Consider the following 18,839-nt stretch of genomic DNA (forward strand, 5'->3'; position numbering starts at 1 on the left):
GAAGGAAGGAAGGAAGGAAGGAAGGAAGGAAGGAAGAAATGAAGGAGCCACAGAAGAAAGGAGGTTAATTGCACAAACCTAAAGAGGAAGAAAAAGTAATGGAGAATATGGAAAGACTCGACCAAACTATGCATGAGGGCATCTAGCACTATCATTCAACTTTCTGGCAAGATATGTCAGGGAGAAATGTAAAGGTACTTTATAAAAGTGAGCCATCCAAAATGTATCATGGTCAAACAGCTAAATAAGACAGTGGAGTTTGTTTATAATGTATGAACTATGTTACTACAAAATGACATATATATATATATATATATATATATATATATATATATATATATATATATATATGGAAAGAGAGTTTGTCAGGAGGTCCTGGTTCAATTCTTGCTGTGGGCTATACTGTTTGTGTGATCCTGGGAAACTTACTTAATCTCTCAGTGCCCCGCCCCCTGAAACCTTACAGAGAAGGAGCTAATCTTCATTAGTAGGAAAAGAAAGCCCTTCCCTGAGAATTCTCTACACCTATGAAATTGAACATTTACTTTAAAAGAGGCGGAAGGGTATATTGGTCAGGAGTATGCCTGAATGCCAGGAAGCTGGTTCTGGGAACCGAGGGACAAGGAGAAGGCAGTCTTATACATAGGTAGGCAAGGCAGCAAATGACATTGTCATGATTTTATACCTTTAACATGTAGTTAAAAGAGAACAAGCCCTGAAGTCAGAAATACTTGAATTCAAGACATGCTTCTGACACGTGTTGGATGTGGGACCCCACCCAAGTGCCTGGGCACAACTCTCTAAGAATGTAAGTAGCAAAGAAGGCATTGACCTACATTTTCAGAGTGAGTTTCTTCACCTGGTATCCCTTATGCTAATGAAATCATAGCTCCAGTTTCTGTCCCATCCTTAATGGCCTCCTATTCTCTTCCTTACCTGCTGAAATCTTGACTGTCTTTCAAGACCAAACTCAAATGTTCGCCATAAAGCCCTTTCTTACCTTCTGTCAGAAATGATCTTTCCACCTGTGGCTTTTAGTATTTTTAGTAGTCATTTTATGCATCCGTGGTGCTCCATTATTATAATTATTACAATATAATATAATAAGCATTATATTATAATTAGTAAGATCTCACATTTATTAAGTAATTTAAGGCTTTGAAACAGTTTTACACATATTATACACTTGATTCTCACAAAAACCCTGTGAGGTAGATTTTATTATCCCCATTTTACAGATAAGGAAACTAAATGGAGGCTCAGAGATATTGAGTGTATTGAAAGCTCATAGATCTATCCAGTCAGTGTCTGAGGAAGGATTTTAACTCAGCTCCTTCCGACTGCACATACAGCATTCTATCCACTCCTCTTCATTGCCCCTCTAATTATTTGTGTATATGTTGTATCTGCTTATCAGATGCATGCAGGCAAGGAATGAATCTTATTCAGCCTTGTATTAATGCCTGGCACAAGACCCTCAAACATAGTAATAACAGCTGATATTTATATAATATTTTAAGGTCTGTGAGGCACTTAAAGAACTAGAACTGGAATTAGGAAGACCAAGTTTAAATCTTACATAAGACACTTACTAGCTGCATGACCCTGAGCAAATCATTTAACTTTTCTAGGCCTCAAGTTTCTCTATGAATAAAATGAGGGGGTTAGACTTAGTGACTTCTGAGGTTCATTCCACCTCTAAACCTAGAAGAAATCCTCAGGTAGTCCTTACGATGACCCTTTCAGGTAGGTACTACAGGAATGAATTCATTTATTATCTCCTTTTGTTTTCTTTTTACATTTTATGAAACTAAAGCTCAAAGACATTAAATGATTTACCCAGAGTCATAGGGCTAGTAGGGACCAGAGAGGGAATTTGACCCCAAGGCTTCCTGATTTCTACTCAGTGCTTTTTCTGTCACACTATGCTGATTAATAAATCCCAAAATTCTCAATATCAAAGATTTGACTGATTGAAATAATAAAGGAAGAATGGCTGGTTCTGAGACACTGGCTATTAAAAATGAGATGGATAACTATGTTCCTGATGATTCAGAAACAGAGATGTCACTGAGCAGTAGAGAGGACTTGCTACCTTTAACAATAGAAATGTATTAAGCCGTGCATAAGGACTTATGATTGTCTATAATCTGTGTGAAGTCCATAATTTTAAGTATATATAAGATAAGAACTTCACCATCTCCAGAAATCTTATATATTCCCTAGGTGCTTCAACAATTAAACCATTTAATTGGTGATTCCAGACCAGGAAAGCTAGAGTCCTCTAGGAGATGAAGTGCAGGACAGCCATTAGCAATGGGGCTAGAGGAATACAATGGGGCCTGTACACTGGATTTACCCATATCTGTGTTAAAGAGAAAGCTTTGAAGTAAAATTCATCCTGTAGGATCATAGATTTGGAGTTAGAAAGGACTTCAGAGGCTATCTAGTCCAGCCCCCTCATTTTACAAATGAGGAATCTCATGGCTCAGAGAGGGTTAATAACTTTCCCAAGGTCACACAAGTATTATGTCAGAAGCAGGATTTATACCAAAGTTCCCTGATTTCAGGACCAAGGCTCTTTCTACCATACCATGTTGTCCTTGTACCTTGTTATACAAATGAGAAAAATAATGTAATGTGTCAGAGAGTAGAGGCAGGTTTAGAGGAGAAAGCTTATGGTGGCTAAATTGCAGGTCTGGTGTTCAATCTTGACTCCATTAATAGTGTTGTGTGTGGCACTACAACAGAGAGATCAGTTTATAAGGTACACATGTCACTGTTCCCTAGGTATTTAGGAGGTACATATTCAGCTAGGTATTCTAGAAATTAAGGTGAAAATGGACAGTCTTCCAGACATGGGAGACCCCTATCAGTATGATGATTCTATGTCCAGTGGGTTTGTCCTAGAGCCCTGCAGATGATCCTTCTGTAAGGAACTCAATCTGTCATCTGGTGAGGGGGTGGAGAGAGGGAGGTATCTGAGCATCATAATGCAAACAGTCTCTTTGTAATTATTAGAATTTGGGGGAAAGGAGGTCTGAACCTGTGATTTAATTGGCAATTCTTTTTAAGGAGTTCTCTCTAGCAACAAAAATCAATAACTACTTGGAAACTTACAGAGAGCTGCTCAGTGTCAATGAGAGATTAACTGACTTACTTAGGGTCATACGGTATGTGTATATGTAAAAGGCAGTACTTGAGCCTAGGTTTTCCTGACTCCAAAAGGAGGTCACTATCCTTTAAAACTCCACTCTCCCCAGTAAGCAGACAATTAGGATCCTTCTAGCTCTGTCTCTTTTCTTCTAAAAGAGCAATATAATTAAGAATTAAACAGTAAAGCCAAAGATTCTGGACAATCTACCTTGAGAAAGTAACAGGTCTTATAACAAGGGATGAAATCTGATAGTCATAAGGAGCTCAGGTAGAATGAATCATATAATAGAACCTGACCTGAGCTTCAATTACCACATCCAGGCAGTTTCTGAGCTTTGTTGAGCTTTACCTGCACATCATCTTCTAAATCTGTACCTTTCTCTCCATTCACTCATCCTCTACCACACACTCTTATCTCCACTAACCTGGCTATTGTCTCCTAATTGGTCTCTTTCCCCTTTCCAATTTATCCTCCACACTACTGGTATCAAACTCAAATTGAAATGGGGGCCACTGAACCATATATAAGGATCCCTATAGATCCTTATTAACTTAGAAAAGCACATATTATTATCTGTTTTATTATAATTTTTATTTATTTTTAAAAAAATATTTCCCAATTACATTTTAATCAGTTTGGCAGCAATAGGAGTATTATGGCCCTCCAGGGCAGACACCTCTGCTCCACACCACTCACTGCTGTTTGACCCTGGGCAATTCATTTAAAAATAGTATCTTCCTTACAGCATTGTGAGGATCAAATGAGATAATAGATGTAAACTGTCTTGCAAACTTTAAAGTGCCATATTAAATTAGCTTTCTCCCTCTTGAAATTATTTACCTTTGTATGTGTTTTTGTTTGTGTTAGGGAAGGAGAGCAAGGCTTCATACTTATGTGAATACAGAATAAAAGCCAATGCTTTTTTATTGCTAAATTTTTTTTTTTCTAATTTTGGATGTGGCTTTGTGATTTCATCAGAGTAGGAAGTTCGTATATCTATTTATGAGATTCATGAGGGCAAGGTCTGAATCTCATTCAGAGGAAGAGTGATTTTCTCTACCATATCTTCTCTACAACTTACAGATTCAGATAGGTTTTGGTTTTGTTTTGTTTTGTTTTTTGGGTTTTGTTTTTGTGGGACTAACAGGGTAAGTGATTCTTCCAGTCACACAGTCAATATGCCTTACTTAGTTTGATCCCATTGTCTTCCTTGTTCATAGGCTGGCAAACTGAACACTACTCTATTTACTCTGATTCTCATTGACTTCTGTGACTGACCCAAGTACATCAAAGACATGAATGTGGCCCAGCAGGTTAGAAAGGTATGGCCTTCCCTTCTTCCATTAGCACTTTTTCTTGCTCAAATTTATTTGCATGCCAGTCAGAGAAGATGGATAAGCACCCATCGAACTCCAATAAATTACTGAGTCTGTTCTAAGAAACAGACAAATGAAATTAGGGTGTGTGTGTGTGTGTGTCCATAGTTTAATTTCCCTCAAGCTGGCTCGACATGCATTACATAGGAGTTCTGTCCAAAACTGGGCCCCTCCAAGGGGGCCAGCTCAGAAATGGCTCCTTTTGGGATTATGGATACAGGTTATATGCCCTTCAGAGAGCAGGTGTTTCTAAGGGGTGCAAACCAACTCTAATTGGTCATAACACTGGGGGGTGGGATCTGTTAAAATGAGATCTTGAGTACCATGACTTAGGGCACTTAATACCTTTTCAACAGGGGCTGAAACCGCCTGCCATCATTCTATCTTCAGAGGAAATTCTTGTTCTATCAGACCAGTCCCCCATCATGCCACAGTATTCTCATTCTTGGGTTATCTAGGCAGAAGGATCTGTCTCCACCTAAACCTGAGCGGATTAAATCAATTCAGACCTGGGTTGGAGTTTGACCAGGATAAGAAGATTGCATACAACCTCATCAGCAATAATATCCTTCTAAAGGAGAGACTGAATTTGTAAGTGGGAGGGTCTGGGGGGAAACTCTGAGTCTCCAAGACACTGAATCCTAAGATTTAAAATCACTTTTCATAGAAAATTGGATGGACTTTGTAGTCACAACTTTCCCAGTTTCAGTGGGTTTATTTTTGGCAGGGTCCCTGAAATGTCTCTTGGAAAGACATTTTCCATAAGGGGTTAAAAGGGAGTTATGGGGAATTTGTCTAACCATAAGCTAAATAGTTTTCTGGAATCACAGGCTCCAAATCAGCAGCAGATACAGAAAGTCAAAAGAACAGATTTACTATTTTCTTTGGGGATGCTCTGTTCTGCTTTTGCTTTGGCTAGGTATAGTGGCTCAGAGTCCCCAAGGGTTGTTTAACTTTCCTTTTCAAGTAGAAAGTTTCTGGTGTATAAGTGGATTAAAACAGAGATTTCATAGGTGGTCTGGGTAGATTTGAGGCCCAGTAGATTGTTGCAGGAGGCAGCTCTACAACCAGACACACCCACTAGATACCCAGGAAAGAATTGCTTCCCACAAAGAGTTGATACACAGGTAGAGAGCAGAAATGCAATGTCCAGCAGGAAGCAGTAGATGATATCAGGCATCAGCAGCCCTGCAGCATTATGAAGTGCTGTAGCCATAAGTGTACTTTAGGAGATACAGCACATAACATGTGTCATTCACAAAGTTTCCTGTGTGTTCCCTAGCCATGTGTTCCCTCTTTGTGTGTCCACTGTTTGTGTTCCTTGGTCTTACATGGATTCGGAATGTGCTCTCCTATTCCCACTGGCATCCATGTGTACACAGGCAATCTTTCCTTGTCACTTTATTTACTTTGTTGTTAGATAAAATGTCTTGTTTTGAACTAATAGATATCCTGTCTGGTTGGTAAAAGTAAACATATTGGTAGGTACTCAGAAGCACTGATTTTGAGTATTTCCCTAAGAAATACCTAAAACCTGTAGGATGCCCTGGGTACTACATGTGTGCATATTGATCTGTTTCCATGTTTTACAATGTAAGTTCCTTGAGGGCAAATACTACTTTATTTTTGTCATTCTATTATCAGAACCTTACATATAGCAGGTACTCAATAAATATTCACCAAATTGAATTCAGTTGAATTTCACAGCCTGAGTAAAAATATATATATAGTTATTCCTTCCACATTATGACTTTTCTCATTGTGGTTTCAATATATCACTGGTTATTATAAGAAATTAAATGGGAATTTTGGGTCAGCTTTGTGGAAGCCACAGATGACACATGAAAGCTAGCAGATGACAAAGAAAAGGTTTAAAAACTCAGGAATGCATAAAATATATGTATAGTGCTATAAACACACCATGAAAGAAAAAGAAGAGGTTAAGACTTTTTCTCTTGTAGGAAGAGAGGGCTAACAATTTTTACACAGATATTTCAGAAACTGGGGACACAATGCCCCTAACCACACCCCCACCCTTACTATGTGGAAGGGATAACTGTAAAAACCAAGTGTCCCTTCCCTTCCCTTCCCTCCTGGGTCTGTTTAATTTCTCTTTTCACACTACACTTACTTTCTTCATATTTTCTCCCCTCAGTAACTCCTCAACACTTACGACTTCAGTGCTCAAGTAAAACTGCTCTCTCTAAAGATTTCTTAATTGTCAAATATGATCTTTCCTTAGACATTTTCTTCTCAACTTGATTTGCATTTGACGCCATTGGCCACCTTCTTCTTGATAATAACTCCTATTTAGACTTTAATAATACCATTCTCTCATGGTTCTTCTCTACCCTGTGCTATCATTTCTCATTCTCCTTTGCTGCCTTATCATCCATACCATGTCCCCTAGGTGTGAGTATTCTTAATCAATCAATCAATCAAGTTTATTAAGAAACTACTATGTATGAGGCACTGTGCTTAGTGCTGGGATTACAAAAAGAGACAAAAGACAGTCCCTACCCTCAAGGAGCTTATAATCTCAGGTTTCTTTAAAATCACTGAAATGTTGGGAGAGCAAATAGCAAGAGTTCCAGGAAGTGATCACCATGCCAACATTTGGCAATGGCCAAACTGGGTGAAGAATAAAGACGTGTTGACCCAGAACAAAAACGGAATGAAAGCAGTCAAGAAGAAGCAATAGCAACTCATCTATCAACCATGCCACATTTAGAAGTGAACCTAGTAGGGTGAATAATTTGTAAAAACTACTTTAAGTTTGTCTGTCCTTTCCATAAACCAAGGTGGTATAAGGGACAGTAGGGCTCCAGGTGTTGGGGAAAAGTGTCTGTAGCTTTTCTTCTTGCTATATCTTCTCCATATATCTCACTTTGCAAAACTGATCAATAGTAGTTGGTTAAATGATACTGGGATTCTAATGGCTAGAGGGTATTCATAATATAAGAAAAATACTAACTTTAACTGGTGTTTAATATTGGGCAGGTAGGTGGCTCAGTGGATAGAGTACTAGGCCTAGAATCAAGACCTGAGTTCCAACTGAACTCAAACACTTAGTAGCTGTGTGACACTGAGAAAATCACTTTACTCTGTTTGCCTTAATCCCATGATTATTGTTAACATCCAATAATATTGTGCATATGTGAGTCTTGTCAATCGTACATGCAGCACATGGAGCAGAATGTTAGACTTGGAGCCAAGTAGACTGGGTTCTGATCACACCTCTACTATTAGCTCTGTGAGATTTCACCTCTCCAAGCCTTAGTTTCCACATCCATAAAATAAGAATAATAATTCCTCACAAAACTGTTGTGAGCTTCAAATGAGATAATACATGTCAAGTTCACTTATTTTGAACAGCTATATAAATATCAATTATTATTCTAATAAAAATACAAGGCAATGAAACTTTTTTCCCAATATGTTTCACAGAATACTGGCTTTATTTTTTTCTTAATTCACTCTTTCACTGTCTTGTGCTTATTCAGAATACTTTCAGACCTTTGAGTATCTACAAATAAGAATTCCTAGAGGCCTCTCTAGCTTCAAACTGGATTTATATCCTTAATCTCTTCATTCAACTCATTTAAATATTTTGCTAATATTGAAGTCTTAGTAATAAATAAGACTAAGATTAGTGGTTAATAAGGCTTAAGCTTTCATTTTAACTGAGAAAAGAAGATCCATGCCATGATTGAGAGAATGTGACTGAGATAGTATTATCAGAGGCACTAGATCTTTCAAAATAGAAAAGACCCTTAAATCTCTGTTGACAAGATACTAAAAGTGATGAATATGACTAAATGTAATTAAGAAAAGAACATTGCCTAACATCCAAATTATTTCTGACATTTAACAAAAATCTAATAATAATGTTTTGGCAGTAAAAAAAAAAATGCTGTAGCATTCTCTCAAGTATGAATGCACAACAGTTGTTCACATAATATCCCTCATTGCCTAAGTTTAAATTAAACAACTTCATTTAATTCATGGGTTCATCCCTGACGTTTTTGTGTGGGAAATTCTGGGAAAACATAATTCTCAGCCTCTAAGAATGATGGAGAAACTGACCTTAGCACTGCTTTAAAAAAAAGAGGCCCAGGGTGGTCTAACAATGAAACAGAGTTAGTGTTGACAAAGAAGTTTCAGAGTCCAGTCAAAGTCTGCAGTTTTCACAAGATATTTATTGAACCACTGGCAACAAAATGAGAAATATAGCTTTTAGAGTGGCAATGAAGAAGGGAAAGGAGAAACCAGAGATTGGACTCATAACAATTGAAATCATAGGGGGGCGGAGCCAAGATGGCAGAGTAGAAGCATGACCTTCCCGCAGCTCCGGCTTCCACCTTCCCCAATCCATGTAAAAAGGGGACTCTAAATAAACTTGGTTGCTGCAGAACCCACAAAATGACACAGAGAAGCTAACCTCCTGCTGAGGACAGCCCGGCAGGCCAGCAGGAATCGGCCAGCACAGCGCTCTGGGAGCCAGAGCCGAGCCCGCAAGGCCAGGCTTTAGCCCCAGGGCAGGCTTGACCAGCCCCCAGCCAGAGGGACTCCAGATCAGCAGCAGCTGTGCCCATTTCCAGATTTATCAATACATAGATGCGAAGGACAAGGTGAGAGGCCAGTGCAGTCTGGACTTTGGGACCCAGTAAGTGGGAGCGTGGCTTTTACCCCCGGGGCGAGAAACCCCTAAGATGCTGGCACAGCCAGCCAGCGCCACTCAGCTCCTGGCCTGCAGAGTGTAGGGGGACCAAGCACCAGTCTGAGGGGTAATCACTCTTGCTTTAACCTGCTTGGATCTGGATTGCAGTCTAGGGTGGAGGTCCTGGGGTGTGTGTCCAGCTTGCCAGAGCATGTGGAGACCTCACAGAGGGCACCCATCTAATACCTCCGGCAGCTGAGAAAACCCCAGCGTTTGGGACGAAAACTCCCCTGTCTGATAGCAGAGTCCTACTGTGGCAAAAAGCCCAAAAGGCAAATAATTGAGTGGCAAAATGAGCAGGCAAAGGAAACAAAACAGACAGAAAATTCCAACATTACACTCCTATTTTGGGGACAAGAAGGAGCAAAGCATGGAACAGGAGGAAAACAGTGAAGTCAGAACTCCTGCACCAAAAGCTTCAAAGGAAAATACAAGCTGGTTACAGGCCATAGAGGACCTTAAGAAGCAGATAAGAGAAGTGGAGGAAAAATTGGGAAGAGAAATGAGAACAATGCAAGAAAATTATGAAATGAGAGTCAACAGCCTGACTGAAGAAAATAATACCTTAAAAAACAGACTGACTCAAATGGCAAAGGAGTCTCAAAAAGGCAATGAGGAGAAGAATGCCTTAAAAAGTCGAATTTGCCAGATGGAAAAAGAATCTCAAAAGCTCAATGAGGAGAATCATGGCTTCAGAATTAGATTGGAGCAAATGGAAGCTAATGACTTTATGAGAAATCAATATGCTGTTCAACAGATATAAACAAAAGAATAGTAGGCAATGTGAAATATCTCATGGGAAAAACCACTGACCTGGAAAATAGATCCAGGAGAGATAACTTAAAAATTATTGGACTGCCTGAAAGCTATGACCAAAGTAAGAACCTAGAAATCATACTCCAGGAAGTTCTCAAAGAAAACTGCCCTGATGTTTTAGTACCACAGGGCAAAATTGAGGTTGAAAGAATCCACCGATCACCTCCTGAAAAAGATCCCAAAAAGAAAACTCCTAGGAATATTTTAGCCAGGTTCCGGAATTCCCAGATTAAGGGGAGAATATTACAAGCAGCCACGAAGAAACAATTTGAATATTGTGGAAACACAATCAGAATAACCCAGGATTTGGAAGCTTCTACCCTGAGGGATCGAAGGGCTTGGAATGTGATATTCCAGAGGTCAAGGGAGCTGGGACTAAAACCAAGATTCACCTACCCAGCAAAACTGAGTATCATGTTTCAGGGGAAAATATGGTCATTCAGTGGAATACAGGACTTTCAAGCATTCTTGCTGAAAAAACCAGAGTTGAATAGAAAATTTGACATTCAGATGCAAGAAGCATGAGAAGATAAACAGGGAAAAGAAATCATAAGGAACTTATCAAAGTTGAACTATTAACATTCCTACATGGAAAAACAATTATTGTAATTTATGAAACTTTTCTCAGTAGTTGAAGGGATTAGAAATATATATATATATATGAGGGTAGATGGGCATATGAATACATATGTGAATGTGTGTATATTTGTTTACAGGTATACATAGATAGAGGGCACAGGACAAATTTAACAGGAAGGGATGATACTTAAAAGGTGAAATTAACAGGTGAGAGGAATATAATGAGAGGAGATGGGGAGAGGCGAGAGACAGATTGGGGCAAACTATCTCATACAGAAGAGGCAAGGGAAAATGGTTACAATGGAGGGGAAGAATAGGAAGGCAAAAGGGAATGGGTCAACCTTATTCCCATTGAATCTGGCTTGAGGAGGGAATGAAATACACACTAAATAGGGTATCTCACCCTCCAGGAGAATAGGGGCAGAAGAGGATGAGAGGGGGGATGATGGAAGGGAGGGCAGGCTGGGGGGGAGGGAAGTTGGAAGCACCCACTTTTGAAAAGGGACAGGATCAAAGTAGAGAATAGAACAAGTGGGAGGTGGGATAGGAGGGAGGGAAATACAGTCAGTCTTTTACAATATATCTACTACGTTATTATTTTGCATTAGCCGCACATGTACATCCTATACTGAACTGCTTGTCTTCCCAGTGGGTGTGGGTGGCAGGGGGGGAAGGGAATGAATCTGGAATTGACAGTTTTAAAATAAAATATTCAAATATATATATATATATATATATGTGTGTGTGTGTGTGTGTGTGTGTGTATGTGTGTATGTGTATATATATATATATATATATACTATTATTAATACCATCTTACATGTAATTAAGAAATAAGATATACAGGCACTGAGGCATAGAGATGCACTGGAAAAGTCGAAACAGGTATGGGAGAAAATATGGCAGAGAGTAGATTGGAGGTGGGGATATCCTGTGGGACTGCTGTTTTGAGGGGATGGGTGGGGGAAAAACAGGGAGAAAATTTGTAACTCAAAATCTGGAGGAAACGAATGATGTAAATCAGAAGTTAATAAAACATTTAAAAAAAACAATTGAAATCATATAAATAAAACTAAGAAAAATAATTTACATCAGTCTAGCAATACAGACTGAAAATTATATATTGTGTGTATTATATATATAATGTGTATTACATACACACAAACTAGATATAGATATAGATAATTTTTTCAAAGCATTATGGTATTGAAATAGTCTTCCAGAAAACACCATATTTATTCTTCTCTCTCTACACAGGGATGCAGCATGTTGACATCATTCCAGAAGAATAAATATGCCCATTTCATCTCCATCTCTTCTATTCTCACCCCAAAACAAGTAATTTGGGCAAAAGAAAGATGACATAACTGTCAGCTTCCCAATCCAATTCCCCATTTAGCGAAAAGAAAGTTTGAAGTTTTGTGCCCGGATTCTTGAAAAACTGAAAGTACGATAAAGAGGAAATTGTACAAAGTATTTGAACGGTGATGTTTACCATTGCAATGTCATTTCTGTTCAAATTTCAGGCCAGAAGTAAGAGGGGAAGAAGAGCCAGGAAACTTCTGGAAGCAACTCCAGCTTCAATCACTTCCAGAATGGACCAAGCTGCATCCTTGCCAAAAGTGCCAGCACCTTCAGCTCACTGCCCGCCAATTTCTTTGCAAAAGCCCAGATAGGAAAGAGGTAGCCAGGTAAGAAGGAAGTGGAGAGAGTGGTAGTTGGGCTAGGGTAAAGGAATTCGTATTGAATTTTTCTCCTTTCCTTACTCCATCCAGAAGCAAGAAGCCAGGTGCTTATTTAATTAAACTTTTTGTCTGCCTGGCAAGGACAAAACACATTCTACTATATTCCAAAAGTGTTCCCTAAAGAAAGTCCTCTGCCTCCAGCTGTGAAACTGATTGATGTTCTTAAAGCCTGGAGAAGCTGTGATTGCTCTTTCAAGGCAGAAAAAAAAATCCATTGGGGTATGTGGTGGTGGTGGTGGTGGGGTGTGTGTGTGTTTGTGTGTGTATGTGTGTGTGTGTATGTGTGTTTATATCTATGTATCTTTGGTGGGAGGGGTCAAATTATGCAAACTAAATATTTGTATTGATCTTTTTTCCCCTCAAATTAGGAAAGGGGCAAGGAAATAGACAAGTCTTCAAATTACTGAGAAGGAAGGAGATTCCACAATTTCAGGTGAAATTTCTTGTTTTTGTCTATCAGTCTTCCAACTTCTTATTTTGTCTGCTGTGAGAATGTAAAAAGGCTGGTTAAGCTTCTGTACTGTGCCATGACTGAACTTGAGCACAATTTCCCACAGTATGTGATATCCAAGGTCCTATGGGGTCCCCAAGAACCTTTAGGAGAGAAGAAATAAGCATTTAGTAAGTACCTATTGTGTGCCAGACACTGTGCTAAGTGTTTTACAGATATTGCCTCATTTGATCTTCATAATAACCCTGGCATGTAGGTGTTGTTATTATCCCCATTTTACAGTTGAAGAAACTGAGGCAGATAGATTTAGGAACTTGCCCCGCGGTTACACAGCTAGTAAGTGTCTGAGGCAAAATATGAACTCGGGTCTTCTTGATTCCAGAACATGTACCACTTAGTTGCCTCTGCCTTTGTCCACAAGATCAAAACTACTTTAATCAAAACACTAAAATGTTATTTGCCTTTTACAATACTACTTTCTGTTCCAACTGCAATATCTGCATGAGGTCATGTTTTCTTCATCTTCAAACAAAGCAACATATTACAATAGATTGACTGCAGAAACAGATATAAAAACCCAGCTGTCATAGATTGTCAGATATTAAAGAAATTTGTAAAAAAAAATTGTAAAAACAATTCTATTCTCACTACTTCTCTTTTTGTTTTTGAAACATAGTTTTCATAAAAATGTTACTTCGATGGGGTGGCTAGGTGGTGCAGTGAATAGAGCACCAGCTCTGGAGTCAGGAAGACCTGAGTTCAGATCCGGCCTCAGACACTTAACACATATGAGCTGTGTGACCTTGTGTAAGTCACTTAACCCCAATTGCTCTGCTTTCCCCCCAAAAAAAGCCCAAAAATGCTATTTTATTAGCATGTAATGAATGCTATTGTTATTTTAAATAAATTATCATTAAATTTTATATTTTAATTTCTAATATGATAAACAGTAACAGACATAACCCATATAAACAAAAGTTCTTTGGGGTCCTCAATAATTTTTAAGAGTGTAAAGGCATTTTAAGACCAAATAGTTTGAAAACTACTGCCCTAGGAATCTACAATCCCAGTTTTGCCTATTATTTTATCACTTCTTTTTAATTTTTCTGGCTTCTCACTCCTCCACCCTTAATTCAGGAGTCTACATCAGTGTGGACAACATCTCTACATTGCTTTGTCCAATTCCTTAACCTTAAGGAGGTTTCAGCTTCTCCCTTCTATCATCCACTTAGATGAGCACACCCTTGACATTATACTTTTCCAAGACAAATCTACCTCTAACCCCTATTGTATCATCATATAGGCAGCTAGTTGGTTAGAGTGGTTAGAACACTGAACCTGAAGTCAGGAAGACCTGAGGTCAAATCTGATCTCATACACATACTAGTTGTGTGACCCTGGGCTTGTCACTTAACCTCTGTGTCTCAGTTTCCTCATCTGTAAAAAGGAGATAATAATAGCACCTACCTCAGGATCATTATAAAGATAAAATGATACAATATTTGTAAAGTACTTTTTAAGCCTTACTCTATAAATACTAGCTATTACTATTATTCTCTCCTGTGTCTTTTCTTCCCTTCACCACAATTTAAATCTCCCACACAGTCTTCCCTTGACATCCAGGCTGCATTCCCTGTTGTTTTCAGGGACTAATCCATTTCACTTTACAACCATTGCTAGACTGACATCTAACACAATAACAATAAAAAGTCAACCATTTCATTTGCATACTTTCAGCATCTTCAATGCTGATTCCTGTTTTCTGATCTCAGCCCCCTAAATGAGACCTGGTAAATCCCAATCATGTATTATCACTCAGAAAATCTGCTGCCTCCTCTTCTGAGTCCAAATTAAATGTAGTGCAGAAAGGTCAGCTGCTGAACTGACATGCCACTAGGAACCACCTGCTGACCTCTTTCAATTCAACAATGACACTAACTAACCTGGCCTATTGGGAGTACTACTCATTAGTCATCAACACAGAAGCACAGAATGTTAGAGGGTAAAGTGTACTTAGAAATCTTAGTACTGATGACATGAGAGATGATAGTGTCTCCAAGTACTTAAAAGACTGTCTTGTGGAAGAAGAACAATGAGTGAAAACAGTAAAGAGACAAATTTAGGTTAGACATTAGGAAAAAAAAGACCTCCCTCATATTTAGAGATCTCCAAATTGGAATGGGTGCTCAGGTGCTAATGGGTTTTCCATTGGAAATATACTAGCAAAAACTGAATGTCCCGAAAATAATAAACATTTTCAAGAAATGTTGAACTAGACGGCCTCTGCAGTCATTTCTGACTCTGAAATTATGCCCTTTAGTACAACACTCTTCCCACTCCACCCCCATCTGTCTCTGTCTCTGTCTCTGTCTCTGTCTCTCTCTGTCTCTCTCTCTCTCACTCTCTCTCTCTCTCTCTCTCTCTCTCTGTCTCTCTCTCTGTCTGTCTGTCTCTCTCACACACACACACACACAGACACACACACACTCTTTATAAATGAGGGAAATGAGGTTCAGAGGCATGACTTATCCAATCACAGAGCTAGTAAACTAGTAAGCGACAGAGCCAGAACTTGAATCTATACCTTCTGACCTCCAAGTTAAGCATTCTTTCAACTATAGAATGATTACTCCTGGTTTTCAGCTATTGGCTGAGTTGGCATTGCTAGAAAAGTAATTAACCATTAAAACATTTTTCTATGAGTCATAAATAGTGCTAGTATACAGTCATTATAGGGATATATGCTCCTCTAATGCCTCAAGAAGAAATTATGAAGAAATTGTGTACTTTAATGTTATTGATACAGCCTCCTCATAGGAATTGAATACTTGAATGATTTTTTTTTAATTTTGTCAAATGGAAACCAAGAGAGTTTGGGCAGGGGAAGCTCAAACTCCAGGAGAGAGAAAGGATTAACTACTAGTTTGTTGGTTTTCATTAACAAGAAATACTGAAGGATAAATGAAAAATTGCATTTAGAATATTTATTTATTGCCTTCTATTTTCATTAGCTTCCACCCCTTCCATTATTTTAAGGAGATTAAACTATTTGATTAAGCTCTCTTTATTTGAAATCACACCCACTTTCTCAACCTCACACAACTTGCTTTAGAGGAAGATGAATATGAATTTATTTTTAATTTCTACTTCTTACTTTTTAAATTTAATTTTCCCTTCCAAATTCTCTATCTCCCTCCAGTGCTCCCCTGCCCATTGAGAAGGCAAGAAATACAATACCCAATATACGTATGAAGTCATGCAAAATGTATTTCCATATCAGCCATGTTATGGGTGAAGGTAAGTGAGCAAAGAGAAAAAAAAAAATGCTTCAATCTTCTCTCAGAGTCTCAGTTCTTTCTCCATCAATGGATAGCATTTTTCATCATGATTCCTTTGGAATTGCCATGGATTATTGTATTGATCACTGTTGCTATCTTTCATAGTTGATTATCATTACAATATCGCTATTGCTTGTGTACACTGTACTCCTGGTTTTCCTCAACTTACTTTGCTTCAGTTCATATAAGTCTTCCCAGGATTTTCTGAAACCATTCCCTTCATCATTTCTTACAGGAAGAATAATCATTTGTAAAGCATCTGCTTAATAAATCTGCCAAGTACCTTGTTATGTACTTTAAAAGTATTATCTCATTTGATTTTTACAACAAACCTGTGAGGGGGGTGCTATTATTATCCTAGTCCCATTTTTCAGTTGAAGAAACTGAGACAGACAGAGGTTAAATGACATTTGGGATTCACACAGTTAATAAGTATCTAAGGCAGAATTTGAATTTGGGTCTTCCTGACTTCAGGCCCAGAGCTCACTCTATCAATGCTACTTCTTAATGGCTTAGAGAAACCCATGTCCTGAAACCCTGCCTTACTGGTAAACTGCCTACCTAAACTAGTGTTTAGAAGGGGCCCCAGTCATGTAATTCTTCACACATGATTTGACTTTCTGGATTTCTTTTCCTCTGCCTCTTCACCAGCTGCCTTATTTCTATGAAACTATTCTTCCCACACATACACACAACCTCTGGCTTTTCTAGCTTCTCTTTTTGTGTTTTATTTCCCCATTAAAATGTGAAGTCCTTGAGGAGGTATACTCTTTCCCTTGCTTGTATTTGCATCTCCAGTATTTAGCTAACTGTCTAGCAAACAGTAAAGAATAAATGCTCTAGCTAGCTAGATATCATCCCTCCCCAATGTTGCTCAGTAAAGTGACCAGACTTCTTGGTCCTTCATGGAGAGCCAAGCTTTCAATTACTTAACCTCCTCCGCCAAACGTCTTCAGTTATAAGTCACCTACTTCATTCCCTTTCTTAGCTCCCTCTTTAATTGTCCACACTCTGCTCATCCCTCCACCTTGGAAATCTGATATATCTGTGATCCCATCAGCATAGGTTTTCCCTTCTCCGACAATTCACCAACAATCCGCACCTTCTGATTCTGCATAATGTCTGTGTGTTCCCCACAAATGCCACATAAAGTAGAAAGAAGAGTCCTTCCATGGATCTTTTTAATATTTCATGGATATCAATACAGAGTTCAGGTTTTCATTCTATTAATTCTGATTTTCTCCATGTACTAAATCTTTTCACCTTATCCTGTCATGTCTTTGACAATATTGCTCATGCTATTCATTCTGTACAATTCAGCTTGCAAATATGCTCCAATTATAATTAACATTGGTCCCATTTATAACTTCCAACTACATACATCTTTGCTTCTATCTTAAATACGTGGATGAACTCTCTGATAGTTGATTCATTCCTTGACCCTTTCATTCTCCACAGCCCCTGCACTTATCAAGGATAAATCTAGTTAACTTATATCATGAAAGACCTGCTTGCTACTAATCCAAAAGGCACATCTTTAGTCTCCACTGTCTTTGACATGCAAACCACCTCAGATTTTCCAGTCTAGATTAGGGCACCAGACATCAAGAATACAATCTCAATGCATGATCTTACATGTCTCTAAACATTTCCTTAGGCTCTCCTTCAGAGGTTCCCTTGTATGACAACCATCTTCTCATAGTAGAAGATCTTCAGAGATAGACCCTTGATCACTTTACTCCTTATTCTCCTTATAACACAGTAGAAATGTCATCATAAGATTAAAGCATTGAAAAATGAAGAGCTAGGTGGTGAAGACAAGATGGCAGAGTAGAAATAGGACCTCTGCTGGGCTCCAGCTCCCACCTCCTCCAATTCATGTAAAAGGTGGCTCTGAACAAACTTTGGAGCTACAGAACCCACAAAATGAAACAGAGAAGCTAACCTCCTGCTGAGGACAGCCCAGCAGGCCAGCAGGCAGGAAGTGGCCAGCACAGCACTCTGGGAGCCAACTCCACCCCTGCGCCAACCAGAGGTTTTAGGGCGGGCCTGATCAGCTGCTGGCTGAAGAGACTTCAGATGACCAGCAGATGTGTCAGTTTCCAGAATTATCAACCCATAGATTCTAAGGACAAAGTGAGAGGTCAGTACAGTGTGGACTTTGGGATCCAGTAGTTTGGGAGTGCGGTCAGCTTTTGCCCCAGGGGCAAGAAGTTGCTGAGGAGACTCAACTGTGCAGCCACCACCTGGCAGCTTCAGCTCCTGGCCTGCAGATTATAGGGGTACCAAGCAACCAGTCTGATGGGTAATCTCTCTTGCTTTAACCTGCTTGGATCTGGATTGCAGTCTAGGGTGGAGATCCTGGGGTGTGCAACCAGTTTGCCAGAGCATGTGGAGGCTTCAGAGAAGGCACCCAACCAATAGTTCCAGCAGCTGAGAAAACCCCAGCGTTTGGTACAAAGCTTCCCTGTCTGGTAGTCTAATAGGGGAGATAAGATGCAAACAACTATATGCAAAAAAACTATCTTTACAGGTAAACTGGAGATAATCTCGGAATTAATGCACTAAGATTTGCAAGAAGGTAAGACTTGGCTGGGGTTGAAGGAAGCCAGGAAGTGGAGCTGAGGAGATTAAGAATTTCAGGCATGAGGGATAAT

The 18,839-nt window shown here is 39.1% G+C and overlaps 1 long non-coding RNA gene across 1 annotated transcript; it reads left to right on the plus strand.

Annotated features, from left to right (window-relative positions):
* The first annotated feature begins 12,185 nt into the window (after nt 1-12,185).
* On the plus strand, nt 12,186-16,529 carry LOC138144084 (uncharacterized). Its single transcript, XR_011163856.1, has 3 exons — nt 12,186-12,339; nt 12,762-12,826; nt 16,044-16,529. It is a non-coding gene; the product is annotated as an uncharacterized lncRNA (long non-coding RNA).
* The last annotated feature ends 2,310 nt before the right edge of the window (nt 16,530-18,839 follow it).

Source organism: Petaurus breviceps, unplaced genomic scaffold, assembly GCF_028583685.1.
Source record: "Petaurus breviceps papuanus isolate PSGF00001 unplaced genomic scaffold, PetGlider_PUasm1.0 90686, whole genome shotgun sequence".
Lineage (NCBI taxonomy): Eukaryota > Metazoa > Chordata > Mammalia > Diprotodontia > Petauridae > Petaurus > Petaurus breviceps.